This window comes from Peromyscus maniculatus, chromosome 1 (assembly GCF_049852395.1).
Source record: "Peromyscus maniculatus bairdii isolate BWxNUB_F1_BW_parent chromosome 1, HU_Pman_BW_mat_3.1, whole genome shotgun sequence".
NCBI lineage: Eukaryota > Metazoa > Chordata > Mammalia > Rodentia > Cricetidae > Peromyscus > Peromyscus maniculatus.
Genome location: NC_134852.1, coordinates 24198982 through 24222495, shown reverse-complemented (window position 1 = coordinate 24222495; position 23514 = coordinate 24198982). Strand labels below are relative to the sequence as shown.

At 39.0% G+C, this 23514-nt stretch overlaps 1 pseudogene across 1 annotated transcript; it reads right to left on the bottom strand.

The window, feature by feature from the left end:
- Nucleotides 1-746: 746 nt before the first annotated feature.
- Nucleotides 747-22295, bottom strand: LOC102913395 (sulfotransferase 2A1-like; annotated as a pseudogene). Its single transcript, XR_013051229.1, has 6 exons — nt 22099-22295; nt 20849-21057; nt 19057-19183; nt 14191-14285; nt 5176-5353; nt 747-963 (listed from the first exon to the last, which is right to left on the bottom strand). The product of XR_013051229.1 is annotated as a sulfotransferase 2A1-like (transcript).
- Between the last annotated feature and the right edge of the window lie 1219 nt (nt 22296-23514).

Here is a 23514-nt window from a genome sequence, read left to right as displayed (position 1 = left end):
AAGCAGTGTGGGCAATGTAGAAGCAGAACCTACTAACAGGAGCTTAAGGACAGGACTGGGCAATAGAGGAGAAATACTGAATAAATTACAATGATAGGCATGTCTGTATCAAAGTTTCATAATGTAACACAACATTTTAAACACCCACTAAAATTACAAAAAAAGAAAAAGTGAATACAGATATAAAATTCTGGGCAGAAATATGTTTATAAAGGTCTTATTACACCTTAGGCTGTTTGAATGAAGTTTCAAAGTTTCTATAAACACATTTTTAAAATTTCTTTTGCACCAAAGTCACAGAGTAAAAATTACTTATATTTTCTTGTACTTTTTTTATGTTTAAAAAGTTACAAGGATTGTTTTAAGCTGAGATTCCATGAAGCATATTGGAGATAGCTGATAATATATAACAAAGTATAATAAAAGAAGCAAATATTTGATGACTCAAGACTTCAAGATTCAGAGTTGGAGAGATGATTCTGAGGTCAAGAGGACTGTAATGCCCTTGTAGAGGATCTGAGTTCATTTACAAGACACAAAGTAGGCAACTTATAGCAATATTTAACTGTAGCTCCATGAGAAGCAATGCGCTCTTCTGACCTTTGAAAGAACTGTACAGAGAAATATGGTAACACACACACACACACACATACACACATACACACACACACACTAAAACTACCTCCACTACTATTAACACTGCTAATACTTCTATCAATTAATATCTAAAAAAAACCAACCCCAAATCAGTATCAGGATTTATTCTGTGACAACATCCAGTTATTCACATATACAAGAACTGGAAAATAAACCCCACTCTCCATATATATATATATATAGTTTCAAGAATTTATTCCCATGGAAACAGCCCTGGAGGGAAACCAGCCATTTTCTCCTGGAATACTTTATCAAAGGCTTCAGCTTGGGCTACTGTAAAGTGATTCTTCCAGTCCCCAGTCGTGCCTAGAAAATGTGAAGCAGACACATAGATAGGTTAATGATGATCTCAACACTGCTCTCAGTCCTTCCTTCACATGCTCTTACCATTTGACAAGGACCACATGGTTAATAAAGGGGAATTACCAGTGCCTTCCTGGAGAACACATCTTACACCTTTAAAAATTATACATCAGACTGCTACCTCTGTGGCAATAATGTCTCCTCTTCTCCTATCTCATCCTATCAGCTACACACTCTAATAGATTCCACACTAGCTCTACTTTTTAGATGTTCAGATTATTCCTGCTTCCCACTACACCTGCTTCCATCACACTGTCCAATCCAACAGAGTTTCTAAACTTAATTATCCAAAGAGGTTTCAATTCTTCTTTTTAAATTTTAGTGCTTACTTGTAAAAGTTCTGCAAAACATGCAAGCAACTTTTAAAAGATCTTTTAAAATTAAGTTTAATTATATGTGTGTAGGTACACATGAATGCAGCTTCCTGCAGAGATTGATGCATCAGATCCCCTTGAGCACACTGTTGTGAGCTGCAAGCCAACATCTTGATGCTTTCATCAGGTGCAGGAGACATAGATAACTACCAACTGAGAACATGCCAAGACTTCTGTTTTCAATCAGCATGGTGTCTGGTGATGTATCAAGACCTACCTGATCTTTTTACCATATCTTTTTACCAGACTTTGGTTCTCATCACTCCATTCCTGTATGTCTTTAGGTTTGACATTAGAGATGGCAAACTGTGTAACTGCTTTCATTGAATTGTGTGTTCCTTCTTTCTAGATTGCTGATGTCTTCTATATACTCACTTTTTTCTTTTGTTTCCTATTTTATGCCCATGTGACCACCTTTTCCAATTTTCCTTCCATGTAGAACTCTGCAGGCCACATCCTTGTTGTATTTTATTTCATAAATGTGACACATTGATAAATTTCCTTTTTGTAAAGATGCCTGAAATATGTATCTAATATATTTAAAAAGCAAAATGTTTCTTTCATCGGCAAAGGATTCATTCATCAAATCATATCAGACACACAGGATATAGTCTGTGGAATTTTGGAAAGCATTCATGAATGAGTGAGGAAAATACTGGCCTTGTTTCCATTTTGCTGATGAGAAAAAATTAGTCCTTGAGATGTTACCCAGCAATGTACTGATGTATGTAGACTTGAAGCCAAAAAGACTGACTGTAGAAATCTTCTTTTCCTTATCACATTGTATCCCTATGTATCATATAAGTTAACTTTAAATTCCCAGTGGTATTACTAAATAAAATATAACATATTCAGAATTAAGTTGTAAGTATTGATACACCATATTCAAACAATATGCCATTAATTGATATTACTGTAAGAGTGTCATCTTTTAAGAAGTTAACTTGTAAGTTTCCATTGCTACTCTCAGCTTTCTTATATCTTCATTATTAGAACAAATATCTTTATTGTTTCCCAGAGTACACCTGGCTCTTGATAAGCCAGACTGGACGCTGAGCTAACAGAGTCTCAGTAAATTCAATATGGCTGCCCACTTGTTTTGAATCAGCCCAGATGAGAGAAGCATGTCTTTTCAGGTACACACATGAAATTGTAAGTCAAATTCTATCAAAATCCCGCGGCCCTTACAAGCATATATTTCTCTTCATTCATTCTTTCTAAAAATCTCCTCAAACTCTGGTGTATCAGAGGACAGGATAACTCTAAATCATTGTGGCTTAACTCTTGTTGGAAAGGAACATCCTCATAGTCCTGAAAGAGGCAGGTCTCACAAAATATTGTTGTCCAGACCTTCCCTGGCTTTTTACTGGCCTGCAGATAGTGGGCTTCTCTCTAGGTCTTTATCCCACTTTGTCGCAGATTAATGCGTTCTAAGGACACCACAGAAAATGATTCACGGCTCAAGCATTCTATTTAGGAAACATCCATTGTGAAGTATTGAGGTCCAAAACCTTTGAAGTTTGTCAGAAGACCTTTCTTCTTCATGTCTTCATTGTGACAATGTCTTTATTAAAGTTCTGTCAACTAAACAGTGGATGCATGAGAATGACCATCTTTCCAATCTGTATTTCCTGCAGTATCTAAATATGGAATCATAATGATTAAAATTGTTTGTAGATAATTATTGCTTAAAGCTTAATACCAGATTCATTCCACCTAGCCAGATGATTGAGTCTCCCAGGTAAAATGTAGCTCTTTAGAGTAGCTCTCCAGAGGTTAAAAAAAGGTATTTTTTTGGGTCCTGAGAAGAGCAAGTAAAGGACAGTGAAAATAGGTCTAGAGAATTCTTCCTGCTTATGACCAGTCTAACAGTTAGCAAAGATGTTCATGCATTATGGTTTAGGGTATTAAGTATCTACTGGTAAGTATTTAAATTCATTTTAGTATTAATCTTTGACCTGCTCTTCCCTTCACAATTTTAAAAAAAGGAACCAATATGATATAGAAATTGAAAAGACCAATATTATCCTCATGCATCATATTCTTTCAAAAGTATTTCCCAGATATCTCTCTTAGCATCCTCTACAAAGAAGTCATGAATCAGGGCTGGGCAGGTAATGATGTTGGTCTCCTCCTTCAATGACCTGGTTTCCAGTGGAGTCAAGGATTATAATGAGTGTGAGTAAAAGAAAAATAGTTCCCCAGAGTAAATGTTATCCTTAAATGGGGAAGAAACGGATGTCATATATAACCACTATGATAAATTACAAAGACTTATGGTGAAAGATGAAGTTTTATGACAGAATCACCATATATGATACATGAAAAATACAATATTTTGGAGAAAATTAACTAAAATCTCACTGTGGTCTCATCCTCAAAGGGTCTACATGGAAAAGAAGAAATGACAGTTGTCTTCATGGAATTGTGTTCTTATTCTATTACATCTGCTCTATTGACCAAACTTTTACTTGTTAGTTTCCATAGACTTTCCCTATTAAACAAGACATTTCATTCCTTTTGGAATTTCATTGAAGCTTTTTATGTATCCATTATGTTTTACCTCTGCCAAATTCTGATTTATTACAGGAAATCCAAGAATGGGCCAATTCTCTTCGTATGTGGGACCTTCACTTCTAGTGCAGACAACTCTGTCTCCACAGAGTCTGGAGCACAGCAGTCTGAGGTTATCTGTCAACAGCAGTGGATTCTCCAGAGGTCTCAGTCCATAGTGTATAGACAATGATATTCTTGAAGTGACATGTATATGTGCTCAAATCTGAGCCCAAACTTCCACCTGTGAGGACACCAGGAGTATTGAATTAAATGCAATCTGATAACCCCTTTAACTTACTTCTCTGTCTGTATACTCCTGATGTCTTTATGTTCTATGACCTGATCCTTACAATCTAGGGTGGAGGAGGGTTGGAGGTTAAGGCTGAAGCATACAAATTATTGGAAGAAGAAAATTAAACCCATAACCAAAAACTCTCCACTTGCTGAGTCTATATCCATTTTCTTTACTTATCCCCAAAGACCTGACATCTGATTCTTTCCTTCTTCAATGCCAAGTCCCATATCACCAATTATCTGCTAATAGGAAAAGGTGACATTCCTGGTGTGGTTCTTTTTGTTACAGTGGCTCCTCATCTCTATAGCTATGGAACCACACCCACAATCTGCTCCCAGCATAGAGAGGTAGCACAGACATAGAGAAGATGGATATTCCCATTCCTGGAGAGGCATTCAGAACAAACTGAGTAGCCCTGAGCCTGAACCAATCCAAATTTAGGTTGGAATACCATCAGGTGTCACTCTGGTGAATAATTTGCTTAGTCTTTATGGGGTCTATACTCAGCCTGGTGTGGGACAGCAATCTTGGCATGTTCAACATCTTTTCCAGCCATGAATGGAAGTGTTTTCTGTGATTATCATTGCAAATATATCTCTGGTCTCATGTGCTACGTGTTTTCTTTAGATTTCTATGACACAGGGAGCCTTACTAAGCATCATTGCAACACGTCTACCCTTTTGTTTTCCATTGAGGTTATTGGACACAACCATCTGCAATCCCAGGATCCTCTCCCAGAACAAATCAATTTTTTCTGAGCTATTGAAGCCCACATCATCACCATGGAATGACTCTTCTGTAAGGTCTGTGAGAAACTATGATGTGATGAGCAATGACTTCTGAACCATTCCCACTCTTTCCTAGAGTCTCACTGGAACAACATGCCCTCCACATTTCCTGACATCATTTAAAGCTCAAAAACTTCTTCACCTTTTCTCAAGAGGTCCAAACCATGTGGAGCCATATCTTCTGTAATGAGACTGTAATTGGACATTTTATTTTCCTTCATGGCTTGGAAGGAACTGTACTTGAGGACCATATCCAGCTCATCTGGCTCTAATTTTTTTCCTAGGAAGTCACAAATCTTCTTTATGGTGCTCTTTGTGTCCTAAAAGAAGAAGAAACAAAAATGAAGGTTATCAAGAGAAAGCTCTGAGAGAGCAGTTGCAGAGATGGGAAATATGGATGGAGGATGAAAAGAGGATGTTAAGAAAGAAATGGGAACATGAAATGAGAAAGCAGTGAAAGGGGTTTAGAAAAGATACAGGAAATGTTGACAGGGTTGGAGTTCCACAGCATTTTTACATTGAGTGGGCTTGCATTGTGACTGATCTATAGCCCTAACAGTCACAGGCTGGAATTTCGTCTAAGGAGGAGAGGATATTAGAGACAAGGTCCCATATAACCAATGCTGTACTCAAACTTACTTCATAGTGGATGAATTCATTTAACAGCTGATCCTCTTGCTTCCATCTTTGCAGTGATGTGTTCACAGGTGTGTGACAACCCACCTACTAGATGTACTGATGTTTTTCTTTAGAGGTGTTCATTATGGAGCCCTGTCTGGTGGGATGGGAGTTGCTCTGGAGACCAGACTGAGCTCAAGCTCAAAGAGGTCAGATATCCACCTACATGCCTTTGCTACCTAAGTGCTGGCATTAAAGGTATGCACCAATGTACCCAACCTGCCCTGTGATGTTCAAAGAGACTTATAGAAATAATTCTAGACAATGATCCACAGGAAAGAAGAAAATGTGCACAAAGAATTTAGAGAGGTTAATGTTTACACCATTTAAAACTGCACCTTAGGGGTAAATGCAAATAATAGTTTTAAATTTCAGAAGACTGATCTCAATAAATATTACTTGGGAGTACTTCTGGGAGATATTATTTTTTTTTCAAGTTTTACCTCATGCTGTAACTCAGAAGGGTATCACATTCACAGTCTTACTGCTTCAGATACCCATATTCTGGAATTACAGTTGTGAGCTCTCACAACTGGGTTAATACTAAGAAATAGTCACAAGAAGGCACAGTCTTGTATTTTGCTTTTAATTCCAGCCCTTTTCTGCTGAGGACAGTTGTAAGAGCCATGCCATATTGCCTGCCTGAGTTAAGTTTCTGCTGTCCATTATTGAGCCACTAATCAGAAACTTTTGACATGCCTGGACAAGTCCTGAATTATTAGAAAATAACTTAACATTTCCTTATCTTTCTGCTACAGTAACCACAAGTAACAATGTTTTATGGTTAGGTTGCTTGGTTGGGTTGCTTGGCAACTCAACAGTTCCCTGATCTTTTCCCAAAGAAAGTATCCTGGTCTGCTTGCTATAAAACACACCTGAGAAAAATAAAATTGTGCAGCTTGATCAGAATACTGTCTTGCTGTCAATTCTTTGTGTCTCTCGTCCCTTTCATTTGCCATTCCTCCTTCTAGGGTCTTTGCTGAAGATCCCGCTGGCTGGGACACTTTTTCTGGGCTGGGGCACTTTTACTGGGGTCCTAAAGTTATCACTGTCTCAAAACTTTTATTATATATTTTATCACAGATTTAGTTAATATCTCATTGGAAGGTAAACAACCATGGAAATAACAGAAAAAATGTGTGGAATGGTTGGACAGAAAACTTATGGGAAACTGCACTACCATGCAACAAAAACATCTTAGTAAGGAAGCTTCCTAGGAAATACTGAATTTTATGAAGAGAAAGTAAAAGATTTTACAAAAGACAAAACATTCTTTTATATTGCTATTTATGTAGAAACTTTGTGTTCCTGGATGATACCATTAAGAGATCCAATTCCTTTTGAATAATCCAATTTCCTGTTTTTGATGCTCCTTAATATTGTACATTAAAAATTATTTTTGACTCTTGCCAGGGAAGTATGTAGGCTGACTACAGATTTTTACCTTTCACTGTGCTCCTCCAGATCCAATTCCCCAGTCTAATGCCCAGTTATGCTACAGAAAATCTGTAGCAACTCCCCAAACATAAAATGGATTCCACAGATCTTCTAACTTCAGTCCTGTAATTCATTGTACTATCCCAGCATCCAACTCCAAGAGGACATCATTGGGAAACCAAAGAACATTCTGGTCATGAAGAAATAAAGTAACTACACACCTTCACCTCCCCCTCATTCCTTTAAGTCCAACCACACCAGGGTTACCCTTAGCTCTGTAGCAGAACACCTGCCTCAGCCACTCACATGTCTAGTGGATCTCCCCTCCTAACATCCCAACACCAATGCATTGATTTGCTCCATACCTCAACTCTATCTTGCATTCCCTGGGAACCCATAGATCAAACTGGGCATGTAAACAGTTAGGCTAAATGCACATCTTCACATCTGTACTTGCTCCTTTAAGTCCAGACTCCTAGTCTCCTTCCCAGCTCTGTGTAGAACATCTGCTACAGTCTCCCTCCACCAAATGCCATTGTTTCACATGGATAACACAAGTGTTATGTTCCAAAGTTCCTTCTCCATACTCATTGTTTTGTCATAGCAAATCCTGAAATCCAGAAGACACTCCCTAAGCACTTACAGGCCATTCTAACCAGGAAAGCAAATAGGCTAACTGCAGATCTTCATCTCTCCTTCCATTTTTCCAAATCTACTCCTCAGTCTCACTCATAGCTTTATATTGAACCTTCTGCTGTGGCCTAACCTCACTCAGTGGCCTCATTCTCAGGTAACTAACTAAGCAGCTCCTGTGGAAAATGTTTCTATCTTCCCTCTGTGGCCGTTATTAGGACAACCTCCTAGACTATTCCCATTTTTAAATTTTAACTTTCTATATCTGGAAATATTTTACCTGGAACTCCCATTGGCCACAATTACCAGGACCCCAGAAGAATTTCCTACCAGACAACACACAGCCACTATACTCTCCTAAGTACCACACAGAGCAACAAAAATAAGGAAGGAAGCATGACCCCAACAAAGACAAGACCAGATATCAGCATGTAGAATTATAATTTTTGCAATCCTAGATGCCTAGATGCCAACCTGAAAGCATAGTCCATAACATCCAAGACAGTATGTTTTCACTAGAGCCCAGAAACCGTACTAGAACAGGCCCTGAATATTCTACCATAGTTAAAGAAGAAGAAATTGACCCTAAAATAACATGTATGTGTAGCTTGAGTTTTCCGCCTTGCCCACAGTCAGGACAAATCTCTGTCACCCGCCAGTCCCACAGCCGCTCAGACCCAACCAAGTAAACATAGACACTTATATTGCTTGCAAACTGCATGGCCGTGGCAGGCTTCCTGCTAACTGTCCTTATCTTGCTAACTGTGCTTTTATCTTAAATTGATCCATTTCCATACATCTATACCTTGCCATGTGGCTGGTGGCTTACTAGCGTCTTCACATGCTGCTGGTCATGGCGGCGGCTAGCAGTGTCTCTGGTCATGGCGGCGGCTGCAGCCTCTCTGGTCATGGTGGCGGCTGCAGTGTCTCCTTCTGCCTTTCTGTCCTTTTATCCTGCCTAGCCACGGCCGATCAGGTTTTATTTATTAACCAATCAGAGCAACTTGACATACAGACCATCCCCCAGCACAGCCAAGTGCAGACCATCTCAAACACCTGCACTCAGGCCCATGGTCCTAATCATCCTCTATACGGACCTGCTGGGTAACGCCACAAAGAACCTGAGAATGGGCTCCCACAGGACCTACAGAACATCCCACAGCACTTCCCCTTTCTTTTTTTTTTTAAAAAGGAAGGTTTTAACTTTTACACATCTCCAAAGCCAGCTTGGTATATTTGGGAATTTGGGCGTAGCTTCTCTTAACTACTTCCTGCTGGAGGGGGGCGCTGTATCTTATGGGGATGCAAAGAAAATTTTAGGATCATGGAGTAGTCCGTGAGACCGTATCGTCTGAGCCAGTTGCCTTGAAACGATTCTGGATGTTGAATCATCTGGGCCATGGTGTCATCGGAGACCTTTCAGGGGGTCTTGGCTGGTCAAACCTGATGTATCTCAATCTGGAAAAAATCCATAGCCTCTGGCTTTCTGTAGAGATAAAAGCAGAGTCTCCTTTCCAAAGTAACACATCCTTATATCCAAATTTTAAAGTCAAGATATCTTTAATATATACATATTGGTTTAACTCAACATCTTTTACGATCAAATGTTTTTCTGCAGTTAAAAATCCCAAAGACAATATAATCCAAACTCTCTGTGTGATATCCATCTTTACATGGCTTTTTTAAACTTTCTATTTCTTTATATAACTGTCTATGTTCCTTTTCCTCTCTCTTCCAAGCCCCAGGAACCCGCCAGTAACTCAAACCGGCGGCTGCTGCTCATTTGAGAGAGAGAATTAGGAACTGTGGGGCGTTTACCGACGTCACCGTTCCTGGAGAACTTACCGACGTCACCGCTCCGTGTGTTGAGTTCTGAATCCTCTTTACCACCACGCGAGGATTCTTCTCAGATCACACTTTATTGGAGCGCCTCTTGGTTAAGGGACTTTGTCTTTAGTATTTTTTTTTTTTCATAACACCGGCCTTTATCCCTGTTCATTTGTCCTTTTTCTTTAGTCCCTTTTTTTTTTCTTCCCTTTTTTTCTTTAACCCTTTTTTTCTTTAGCCCCAAGTTCGGGCGCCAAATGTAGCTTGAGTTTTCCGCCTTGCCCACAGTCAGGACAAATCTCTGTCACCCGCCAGTCCCACAGCCGCTCAGACCCAACCAAGTAAACACAGACACTTATATTGCTTGCAAACTGCATGGCCGTGGCAGGCTTCCTGCTAACTGTCCTTATCTTGCTAACTGTGCTTTTATCTTAAATTGATCCATTTCCATACATCTATACCTTGCCATGTGGCTGGTGGCTTACTAGCGTCTTCACATGCTGCTGGTCATGGCGGCGGCTAGCAGTGTCTCTGGTCATGGCGGCGGCTGCAGCCTCTCTGGTCATGGTGGCGGCTGCAGTGTCTCCTTCTGCCTTTCTGTCCTTTTATCCTGCCTAGCCACGGCCGATCAGGTTTTATTTATTAACCAATCAGAGCAACTTGACATACAGACCATCCCCCAGCACAGCCAAGTGCAGACCATCTCAAACACCTGCACTCAGGCCCATGGTCCTAATCATCCTCTATACGGACCTGCTGGGTAACGCCACAAAGAACCTGAGAATGGGCTCCCACAGGACCTACAGAACATCCCACAGCACGTATGGAAATGATAGAAGAATAGAGTAAATCTCATAAAGAAATCTATGAAAACACAAACAGTGGAAAGAAATGAATAAACCATTCAAACATGAAAGTAGAAATAAAATCAATCAAGAAAACTCAAATTATAGGAAATCTGCAAAAGAAAAACTTAGGAACTCAAACAGGAACCTCAGATGTGAACTTCATGAAAACTGGAAACAAAGAGTTGATTCCTTAAGAAAATCAACAAGATAGACAAGCCCTTAGTCAAATTAACTAAAAGGCAGAGAGAGAGAGAGAGAGAGAGAGAGAGAGAGAGAGAGAGAGAGAGAGAGTCCAAATTAACAAAACCAGAAATGAAAAGGGAGCCCTAACAACAGACAATGAGGAAATCCAGAGAATCATCAGGTCATACTTCAAAAACCTGTACTCCACCTGAAAGAAAATGGCAATTTTCTGGATAGGTAGCACATACCGAATTTAAATCAGGACCAGATAAACATTTTAAATAGACCAATAACCCCTAAGGAAATAGAACAGTTCTTCAATATTCTATGCTTAACAGGAAAGTCTGTCAGATATGCTTAGCCTTCAGACGACCTTAGGATGCCCCAGTCTTACAGAGGAACTTTGGGTGACTGTCCAGGCAACCTGATGTCCCTGCCATTAGGTAACTTTTCACCCTTCTGGGGTCTTTGATGGAGTTGAAGACTAAATAAGTATAATCATAGTTTTCCTCAGTTATAATAGAAAGTAAATTAGATACAAAACTTTAGACAAACCAAGATAAGATAGAAAACTAGTATTTTCTCCAATTTTGCCAAATGTAAATGGATAGATACTATTACTGTAATTCTTTTTAAAGCTGTTTTAGTTGTATATAGCTTTACTATATAAAGGTGAAAACCTTTTTTTTTTTAATTAGACAAAATGGGGAAAATTCTCGGTAACAATCCCTTCTACACTATCAATATGTATTAATCATATTGGTTAATAAAGAGCTGACAGACCAGTAGCTGTGCAGGAAGTTAGGCAGTAAAACCAAACTGATAATGATGGGAAGAAGGAGAACAGATTCAGGAGTGCTGCCAGCTAGCTGAACAAGAAGCAAGACATGTTAGAAGACACGTAAAGCCACGAGACACTTGACAATACATATATGAATAGAAATGTGTTAATTTAAAGGTAAGAATTATCTAGTAACAAGCCAGAGCTATCAGCTGTGAAATTATAGGTCATATTCAGCCTCTGAGTTGGTTACTTTTGACCAGGTAGTTGGGACAGGAAACTTCCAATTATATAGTCTTACCTGCAAGATATGCTAAGGCAATGATGCCACAAAGCTCAGGAGAGTAGCCAAGAAATGCTTGATTTTACTTAAGGCCTATTCTATGAGATGGAACACATAGCTGACAGTGCTTTGTTGACCAGAGACTAGATAGCCTGGGTACCTAAGGTAAAATCAAATAATCTTCTTCTGAAAAATTAGTGACAAAGTGACTCCATGGTGTTCTGCTGTGCTCAGATTAGTGTCTTGTACAGCCAGCATCAGAGAAGATTTCTCCCAAAGCAGTTGGGAAGAAAAATAGAGATCCACAGACAGAGCATACACAGAGTTTGAGATACTTTTGAAAATCAGCCCTAAGTGGTATGTCTCCACCAAATCTCTGACTTTGGAGCATAGACAACTCTTCAGAAGAAGAAGGAAAGGTGAGTTAGAGGCAGAGAAGAGGGAGGACACTAAGAAAACATGACCATCCACATCAACATAAGAAAAGCTCATATGGACCCACAGACTGAAGCAGCATGCATAGTGACACACCAGTCTGCACCAATCCTCTGCTTATATGTTAGGGTCTACAGTTGATTGATTTTGTGGTCTTCCTTGATATTTGAGCATGTGGGTCTCTGCTTGTGCCTTCTCTTGTGCTGTTTTCATTCTGTTGGTTTATCTTGTCCAATTTTGAGGTAATAATATTATTTCATCAGATTGTACTTTATTTTGTAATATTTTTGAAAAATGAATGAATGAAAATCTAGCCACTAGGTTAATGGATAACAATGGAACTGTCATTTATACCTGCTGGCAGAGGGAAAATCCACTGTCTCCAATGAAATGACACTGGATATATCAACCTGTCCAGGAGAGTCTTCATGTGCATCAGTAGATGACCAACATGTAATGGACTCCAGAGTTTTACTTCTGTGTGTGTGTGTGTGTGTGTGTGTGTGTGTGTACGCGTGTGTGCTTTTATTTGGTTGTATTTCGTTGCAGTTCAGTGTTTTTTCTTTTGGTTATTGTTTTATTTTGTTTTCTTTGGGGGGAATTTTGTTTTCTTTAGATTTTGTTTGTTTTTTTTTTCAGAAGGAATTTAAGGTTGTGTGGGTAAGGAGGAGAAGAAAATTTGGAAGAAATTTTGGGAGAGAAAGAATATGATTAAAATATGTTTAAATTTAAAACATGTTTTAAATTATAAAAAATATCAGATAAATGAAAATGAAAACAACGAAGTTACAGCTTTTAGTAACCTTCATCATCACCAGAATCTACTTCTGAAAGCTCAACAGTGGCTGTAAGACTACTTATTTTTCTCCTTAAGTAAATTTTTTGAACTATTAAAAGGATGGGTAAGTGTTTTCTCTGACAGACTGCACAAGTTTTTTCTTGTTCAGTAAAAAGTACGATTGATATTTTTATTTATGATATATAAATGATGGTTATCTTTCACTGTTAGCTTCCAAACTACTAAAGCTTTTGAGTTGCTGAACAAATGTGAATATTTTTGGGCTTATATGCATGGTGTCATTATTAGGTGTCCATCAGTAGAGGGAGAATTTTTTTAACTAAATGAAAATAAAATACACAAATGAACTTAAAATTATTTGAATTAATGATCTTATGAATCAGTCTCTTTTAGACAAGGTTGACCTCAAACCCACCATACTAAGAAGGATAACCTAGAACCCCTGACTCAGACTCTCTCTCTCTCTCCCAGTGCTAGTTTTAGAGTCATGTGATGCCTTGCCAAGATATATTTTTAATTTTCAAAATAATAGATATTTTAGACACGTACACAGTACTTGAACATATTGCTACCTGTCTGTGGGGCATTTCAATGAAATGAAAACTGCAATGATCTGATAAGGATATGGCCCATCAGTCTATTTAGACATATGCCATTACTTAATGTTGAAACATTTTAGATATTCTCTACTAAGAGTTTTGAAATCTCCAGTGTATTCTAGCCCACCATGCAGAACCCCCTGTACTGCAGAACACAGGACACAATCATCCCTGACTGGCTGCATCTTGTACATTCCTGGTCAGATGTGTGTATCACTCAATTCATGTGACTTCAGCTCCTGTGCTCTCCCAGGATTCACAGATGGATTCCCTGCCTTTGTCCCTCTTCTTATCATCAAGGGGGGATGACATACATTTGGCACAACAGTGGAATGAAAGTTCTTCACCTATTCCCCACAGACTACTGGGTTATAAAGTTACTAAATGTATTGCACAGACAGAACTACAAAACCTATAGCACAAGTGTGAGCTACCCCAACCTACTCCAGGGTTGATAAGGTAAAGATGTGGGTGATGGATAAGGTAACTGCAGAGAAAATTTCAGGTGCATGTCAATAAAGGACCTAGGACATAATTTCACTTTTATTGACTCTTTATGAATCTAAAACTGACATGGGGATACTGAGAAATATTTGGCGCTACTTTAGGTGAGTTTGTAAGAGGCTCTGTGATTGCTGTAAGAATGACAATTACCTTTTTTATGTCTTCATAGCTCAATAGCAGTAAGTTGTCTCTTTTTCTCATGGATAGCCAGGCACAGGTGTGCTCAAACCATGATCCAAATGCCACTGTGGGAACGGAAGTGGAAAGCATTGCTTATAAAGAATGAAAGTCATGTTTTCCTGATATTTTTCACCTTTCTGCAGATGGCAGACTGCTTTACTAAGAAAAATGAAACTAGTATTTAAAATATACAATGTAACATTGGACACATATATACAGATAATGAGCTGATTAAATCAAGTTCACTAGTAAACTCATCAACTTACAGATTTACCCCTGATGCTTCATGGAGACATCCTTCTTATGGGCTTTAGAGATGGAGGCATGTTTTGGGGAAAAGCCATCATACCAATAGGGTAAGCCAGAGAGGTTTTGGCATGGCTACAGTTGGTCTTTATATTGCTATCATGTCTAAAGAACTATCTTAATCCTTTCTAAGGGAGATCTCCTCACTCTGGCATCCACCTCTAAGCCTCCACCACATCTCAATAGTGACTCTTCAATACCCTAGCGTCCTAAACACAGACTAATAGAGACCTTCCAGGCATAGAATTCCACCTTCACCCCTGTGGGATGACTCATCCCTAACAGGCTTGAGGGCAAAATGGGCCCAAATCAGTAAAAAAAGATACTTTGTAAAAGCCAACCTGGTCTGCTTAAGGGCCTTAGCAAAAGCAGCTGAGACATGATCTGGAGATCATCTGGACCAATGAGTGGCAGCCAATTCACACCAGCAGATTCATATTACTGTGACCTTCTCCCAGGCTGGGGTGGAGGGTAGGTAAGACTTGCCTCTTTCTGAATAAACTGGGTTTGTTTTTTTCCCCTTTCTCCCAGAGGCTATATCATTGACTCTGTGCCTACTTGCCACCATCCCCCAGGGGAACAATAGCACAGGACCCTGATACACACCCAAAAGCTCCATTTACATTCCTAGGGCTATTGTGATGTTTTCTCAACAGTCCCAGTGTCTTCATTGTTCCTGGGTTAGGCATTAGTTTGTTCAATGTTTCTCTTTCTCAGCTGCCATTGCATATCTGCATTGTTCATGATTATTTGAAGAACTAACTAAATCAAGTGAGGAGTGAAGTAAAGATTTAAGCAAGGGTCAGAGCAGTAGGACACATGAATGCAAGGAATCTAAGATTTGATTGAAAGCTGGGGGTAAGTGATCTACAGAGAAGTAATAGAGAGAAATAAACTTCATAATACAACACAGAATCAGGCCACTTAAAGAGATTGAAAGCTGGGTTGAAATGATGACTCAGAGGAAAGCATTTGCCGTGCAGGTGTGAGGACCTGAGTTTGAATCCACAGGAACCATTCAAAGATGATAATTCAATTTCTTTTTGTTACCCTAGTGCTCCTTCAATGACATGGAAGGTGGAGACAGGAGAATGTCCAGAAGATTGGGACCAGCTAAGCTGGCAAACACAGTGATGAACAAGAAGAAAGAGATTTTTGTCTCAAACAGGGTAGAAATTAAGGCTCAACACCTGATGTTGTTGCTTGCCTTCCACATTCAAGTTTTGGCACAAGAACTGCCACATTCACACATTTATAGCCATACTATTGTAAACACACATACCTATTGACATTCAAAGAAAACCTAAAAGCCAAGTCAAATATGACATACACCTGCAATACTAAAACTCGCGATGTCAAGACAAGAGAAGACCAGAGGTTCAATGTCATATTCCAGTACATAGAGAATTTGTGGCCAATCTGGGATACAACAGATACTGTCTGAAAACAAACAAAAAAGCCAAAACCATTTTAGGAAGAGCACTAAAAACAAGCTAATGACATATATGTAGCTGGAAATTAACAGTGGTTCTGTCTTGGAAGTCATTTTAAAAGATAAGTGTTTATTTGGAAGCAGGTATTAAAAAGAATATATCAACAAGCCTGCCTCTGTCTTAGTAAGTAGACAAGGATGGTCTTGAACTACTGATTCACTTGAATCCATCCCATGAATATTGTGAAGACCTGCATAAGACTGGGCCCTAAAATATTCTATGAAAGGGAGAGAAAGTGCTCCCAAGTATCCACCACTTTCCTGTGCCTTTATGAGCAGTCAAGTGTAGTTAGGAGACAGGGCTCATGACACCCCTTTCCTTCCACAGTCTATAGGCAATTAGTGGTAGCTGGTTGAGGGAGAGGTATTTTTTTCAGTATAGGAGTTAGTGGTCAGAAACCCATGTCCCTGTAAATGACTCCTTCCCTGTGCTCCAGTAAGCAACCCCAATGGACCTCACTGGGTCACAAACACACATATGAAGAAAAGGGACATGGAAGTAGAAAGCAGAGTTACTTGCAAAGAGGAAAAAGATCAGCAAAAGTGGAAACAGCACAAGAGAGGAGAGTGGGCCATTAATTTGAACAAAATTACCTTCACACATGTATGAAAATGTCATAATGAAACTTGTTATTATATATAATTATTATAACTCAATTAAAGATAAACTAAATGCAAAGATCTAAGAATCCATGCCTATGAAAATACTTTTGTGACAATAAGGAAAATAGGATTTACAGTATTTGTTAAGATGTGTTTTAACAAAACAGTGAACAGTCAGGATAATTATGGGAAGCCAATAAAAAAAGACTAAGAGAAACCACAACTGAGTTGTGTGGTAGGAACATGCATATTTGTTATTTTTCTGCCGCTGTGGTAAAACATCATGAACAAAGGCAACTTAAGTAAGCAGAGAGAGCTTAATTTTGGCTTATGATTCTAAGAATAAATGATGGGAGAAAAGAGGCAATGGCACCAAGTGTCAGGCAGGCTATAGCAGCAGGAAGCTGCTATGTCATCTCCTCATCTATATCCAGAAAGCAGAAGCAAACAACCGGAAGTGACTTAAGAACTTAACCTTTTGATGTGCATCTAGGGGAACACTCCTCCACTGCTAGTGGTAGTGCAAACTTGTACAAGCCACATTGGAAATCAATATGGAGGTTTCTCAGAAAACTGATAATCAATCTACCTCAAGACCCAGCTACACCATTCTTGGGCATATACCCAAAGGATGCTCAATCTTTCCATAAGAACAGTTGTTCAACTATGTTCCTGACAGGGTCATTCACAATAGCCAGAACATGGAAACAACCTAGGGGCTCCTCAGCCACACAATGGACAAAGAAAATGTGGTACATTTCCACAAAGGAGCATTACTCAGCTGTTAAAATCAATTACATTAGGAATTTTGAAGGCAACTGGAGGAACCAGAAAAAAAAAAAAAACATCCTGAGTAATGTATCCCAGACACAGAAAAACAGACATGGTATGTACTCACTCAAGAGTGGATACTAGCTGTAAATAAATGATAACCATGCTACAATACACAGTTCCATAAAGACTAGGTAACAAGGAGAGCCCAAAGTGTATGGTGATGTACTGATGTCCCTGGGAAGGGAAAATAGAAGAGATCTCCTGGGTTGACTGGGATGGGAACATGATAGATTAGTTTGGGGGCATGGTTGGAGTGGCAGAGTAATGAAAGAAACATCTTGATGGTGGGCATTTGCGGTCAGGTAGAAACCTGATAAGAGAAACTCCCATGAATCTACAAGGATGACTCAAGCTAAGACTATTAGCAATAGTGGATAGGTAGTCTGAACTGGCCATCTCCTATAATCAGTTTGTTAACTACCCACATTGTCATTAGAGAGCCTTCCTCCAGTGACTGAAGAAACCAGATAGAGAGACCCACTGGGCCTAGTTCAGTTCAGGAAATCCTGTTGAAGAGACAGAGGAAAGATTGGATGAGCCAGGTGGCTCATGGTCATCACAAGGGTACCCACAGAAACAAATGACATGGGCTCATAGGAGCTCACAGTCTCTGGACTCACAGCTAGGAAGCCACAATGGGACCAATCTATGGCCTCTACATATGTGTGACACATGTGTAGCTTGATATGCTTGTGGGACTCCTAGTGCCAAAAGCAGGGCCCATCCTTATTTCTTTGGCTGAATTTTAGGAACCTATTCCTCATAGTGGTTTACCTTGTCCATCCTAAATGCAAGGAATTTAGCCCTACCTAAACTTGATATGACAAGCTTTGTTGACACCCATGCTGAGGCCTGCCCCTTTCTAAACAGAAACAGAGGAGGAGTGGATTGGGGTGTGGGGTGGGGAAAGTGGTGCATGGAGGGGATTGGAGGGAAGGAGGGAGGGGAAACTGGTCAGGATACAGAATAAATGAATAAATTTAATTAAAAAAAGAATTTAGAACCTCTCAAAGCCCACACTCAGTGATGTACCTCCTGCAAGGTTTTACCTCATGAGTCTTCTGAAACAGTGTCATCAAGTGGGAAACAGGTGTTTAAATGTCAAGGTCTATTTGAGGAATTTTTTATTCAATACCACAAATTATAACACCTACCTTAGTACTGGAAAGACCAGATACTCCAAACATTGTTGGGATGGTGTGTTATGGGCAAGCTGTGGCTATGTCTGTTGTGTAGTGTCATGTGAAAACAGAAAGACTTCACAATTAGGTTCAAAATGGTTATGAGACTTGGAACCACATATTGGTTGACTACAGACAGATAAGATGTAGCCAAGTGAAGACTATAGAATATACTGAAGTCTAGGGATGTAACCAAGTTAAATAAAATACATGATCATGAGGGTGAACACCAGCATTAAATTGATGGAGCAAGGTATTAGGTGCTTTAGTCTTAGAACTCAAGAAATGGATGCCTGAGGAACAGAGCTTCAACATTGTCCCTGGCTGTATAGAATTCAAGACCAACCTGAACTATATCTCTCCTTGTCATTAAAATGTCTCGGAGCCTCCCCCAAGTCCTATATTTAACAGGATACTCACCATTTACTTTGATGAACCATTCAAAATAAGTTGTTAGTGACTATGGAATCTTAACCAATTTTGTCTTACTCCAGAAAAAATAACCAGACACAAGAACATCTCTGGGATTTCTGATGACATAGGTTATCTTAAATAGAAAAACATGTACATGATGATCAACATAACCATTCCAAACCTTTTAACTTGTACAATTTATATGAAATGTCAATCAGATATCCATGAGGTTTCTAAAAACTTTATTTTTATTTGGACAAACCTTTACATAAGTGCAAATATCTATAGTGAGAATCCTCTTTTATAAATTTATTTCATTTACTAACATGTAACTGCACAATTACACAGGTCACTAACACTTTAAAAAACTGAACAACTATAACAAAAATCCTAGGCTGGTACTATATTTGTAAAGATCAATGTCTTACAGTGTGAAAAACCATCTATCCATTGTGAACCATCATCTTATATACACAGAGATGAGTACTGTGTAAATCTATCTGCAATATGCAAACCTAATTGTTGTCCACAACTGTAACTACCAAATGTAATTTCAGAGAATCATTGTGCAGATCTCAAAGCTAGTGTGTCATTGCACAATAGTGAACACAAAGACTAACAGGCAACTCAGAAATACAGAGTCAGAGAAATAGACTTTCCCTGGGAAAAGCATAACAATTGGTTATGCAATTCCAAATGCTCAACCCTGAAAACATACATACAAGTAACATTTTATATACTGAGCAGATTGTATTTAAATATTGAGAAATAAGTAGATACATATACAGATGTAACAACAATTAATGAAAAAAGACTGCAAATTTGAAAGAGAGAAAGGAGTAACCTTGGAGAGAGGAAGAAGGGGGAATGATGTATGTATTTATGTTATGATCACAAACAATAAAAGAAACTAATTAAAAATAAACAATAATTTTAGTAAAAGGAAATTCATATTTTGTACCAATGCTCTGTGTAACATTATTCTAGAATTCAACTCTTTAGACTACAATTTCTCCAGCTAAGATTTTTCCAAATCCACATAACACACATACATATAATGTCACAACTTCACTGTGATATTATTAAGAGAGATAATAGTTCTACATTTGTATTTGTATTTTAAATATAAAATATTTTAAGTTCCATGGTGCAGAAACTGCCCGAAAGCTTTTTTACAAACTAGAAACTATGATAGGTCAGAACCTGCATATCTCTCTTCCCCTCTGGAAATCCTCTATCTGTGGTGTGGGGGATTCCTGTGGCTACTGATCTCAATGGACAGCTAGATACAATAACACACAGTGGGTACAACTGGGCCATGACTGCTGAACAATCTCCATGATTAGAGCACTGATGCCTGGTCAGGCTGCTTCTTCTATGAGCAACCCTGTCTGGTGTGATTCACATACTGCTCATGGGATACATATATCAATGTATATATATGTAGAATCGCAATTAGCTAATTGAGTTTGATGATGGCAAAACAGTAATGTCCAGTGCACACTAGAGTTTGCCCTTTGCTTGACCTGCATGTGTAGTTCCTGAATGCTCTAGTTGATATTTCATATTCTTTCATATATCTGCCCAGGATCACCGTGTGGTACTTGACATTCTGGTACTCTGATGAAGTCTGAGGAAGAGACACATCTGCATCATTTAGTTAGTGCATGAGAATCTCATGTTCCTACCCACAACCTACACAATCTGAGTACATTGCATCAAGAGCTCCAGGGCCCATCAAGGTATCTGAAGTTCAAAGAACATTTGGTAAAAGATTTCTCAACCACTGGACACTGACCTTGGCCTTGGAACTGAAGAAAGACTTGGGGAAAATATGGAAGGGAAGGTGGCAGGTGATGAGGCGTGGTCCTTCTTTATTGATTAATAGTGGATATGTTCCTTGACTCTCCAACCAGGGTGAGCGGTCCCAGATAGGCACAGATTGGATCCAATTGGGACCCCCCTTGGTCTGAATCAAGCAGACAATCTCAATCAGCCAGTTAGTTCCTGAAGAAGGAAAAGTAATGGTCACTCATTTCAACAGTACTTGTCAAAAAGCCTCAAGTAGAAAATTGTACACCTGTATAATTTATGGTGCAGCTGTTTCCAAGCACACAGGCCTGTGGTGTTCACAATGTTCACATGCTCTAAGTACAAAGTATATTCATCTGGCTTATTGCTAATGCTTCACTATACTCAATTAACTCCACCTGAAAGTCCCCTCAAGTCCTGGGCCATCATCATTCTATATTCTGGTACTTTGAGTTTGACTTTTCCCAGATACTTCACAGGGATGTAATTTTGGACTCTGTCCTTGAGACTAGCTCCTTTCTTTTAATGCAAAGCAATTGAGATGCATCCATGCTGCAATATGTGTATGAGTACTGCTTCTCGTTAAGTGAATAAATCCCCTTCTGTCCATTTTCCACACACACCTGTATTTATGATTACATGTTCACTTGTTTTTGGGTATTTCTCTAGCTCTCTTCTCTGGGCCATTGTATGAATCTTCTTCATGCATTCCACCGCCCTTGGCTTTTCCATTTCTTTCACTGTCAGTGTTAGCAACCTAAAACTTACCTGTGTTCAGTGCTTCTGCCACCCAGCAAACAACTCTACCCAAAGTTGCTTCTTTTTGGTTCCTTGAGTTTTGAGACTGTTTTCACTCTTTGGAAAAGATTCATGATAATTCTTTTACCTGACATTGTCCTCTCCTCCACATATTCTTACATCCATTACTTTTACCTTGGTGCTGTTTCTTCTGTTTATTTACCTCATTTTCCCTCACATTCTCCTCCACACAGAGACAGAACAATGCCAGAGCCTTAGGATCCACTGACATTGCTCGCATGGCCTAGATGAGCCTCTCCCCACACAGACCAGGCTGGTGTTCTTTCTCTGAGTGAAATGCATTCACAAACAGCAATCCATGCCCACAAAACATTTTAAACATCAGATATATAGAGCACACCACTCATCACCCAAATGAATGAGGGTCAAAGCCTTTTCCTTCCTCATACACTTCAAGAGCACTCTAACAGTTCTTACCTGATTTAGGGTAAGTCAGTATGACTGTGTCTTCATCTCTGATCACAAACTTATTGCGAATTTCTTCAATTATTTCTTTTTCATACTCTACAGTAGGGAAAGGTATCCCTTCAAACCAAAGGTAGTCTGACATGTCAAAGAGCTCATTGTGGTTGCTGTTAGGATACAGCTTTAGCCACCTTTTCAGCTTCTGGCAAATGTTGAGAGGTAATCTTTATAGTGAAGGCAAAGAAATTATTAACATTCCACAGTTCCTTGTAAGTCTAAGTACTTACAGGAAGAAATAATGTAATAACCAGTCAAAGGTTGTTGTGTTAAGCAATTGTGAACACATTCAGAGATCATTCTGCAATATTCATGATCACAAACCAGAAACTCAATAACAAGTACTAGGACATAAAAATGGGGTTTAATTTAAAATATTTTCTAATACAATTCAGCTTTCAGAATGGTTTCAAATGTGCATAAAAGTTACAGAGATCATACAAAATGTTACCACATGAAAGTCTTTTTTTTTCAAGTAGTGGTTATTTTTGAGAAACTCAAGTCCTTAGTTGTGCTATATGGCTCCCTCCTTCACTCTCCCCATCTAGTGCCTCATTCCCTTCCCATATTTATGATTTCTTCTTTACTTTTCATTTTATGTATATGTATATTTATATGTATATGATCACATGTACATATAACCTACTGAGTCCAATTAGTTCTGTTTGTATGTGAATGTACTCTGTGTGGAGCACTTGTGATTGGAAAACCAACATGGAATTTCCCTACTGAGGCAGATGAATCTCTTTCAGCAGCTATTGACCTCACCTAGAGGTAAAACCATGTAGAATTTCCCCTGCCCTTATTTCTATACCAACTGGTGTGATTATGATAGCACATTTCACTAAATATACTATTGAGAGTTCATAGGTGTATTTTCCTGTCATGTCTAGGATATATGTACCAGCAATTAGGATTCTTAGGCGCTGGGCCTTTCTGTCACCTCTTCGGTGTTTTTTCCAACCTTTCGGTTGAATGAACTCATTGTAGATGTATTATCAGTTGTGGTTGGTCACCTTGCATTCAATTATTCTCTGCATTTTGACCAGTTGTGGGACTTTGTAATAGTCTCCATATGTTGCAAAAAGAAGCTTCTTTGATGAGGGTGGGTATTATATTTATCTGTGTGTAAGAGATAGGTATTAAGAAAACAGATAGAAACTATACTGGATCCTGATACTTGCAGTAGCAGGTTCACCTCTTAGATCTATGTGGTTCCAGGTCAAAGTGGTTGTCTATGTGTACAGTGCCAGACATGTCTTCCCACTAGTTGAGTGTGCTTTAAGTTCCATTAGACAACCCTTGAAACCCCCAAGATGAATGTTCCACTATTGCAACATCATGGATATCTTGCCAGTCAAGTTATTGTTG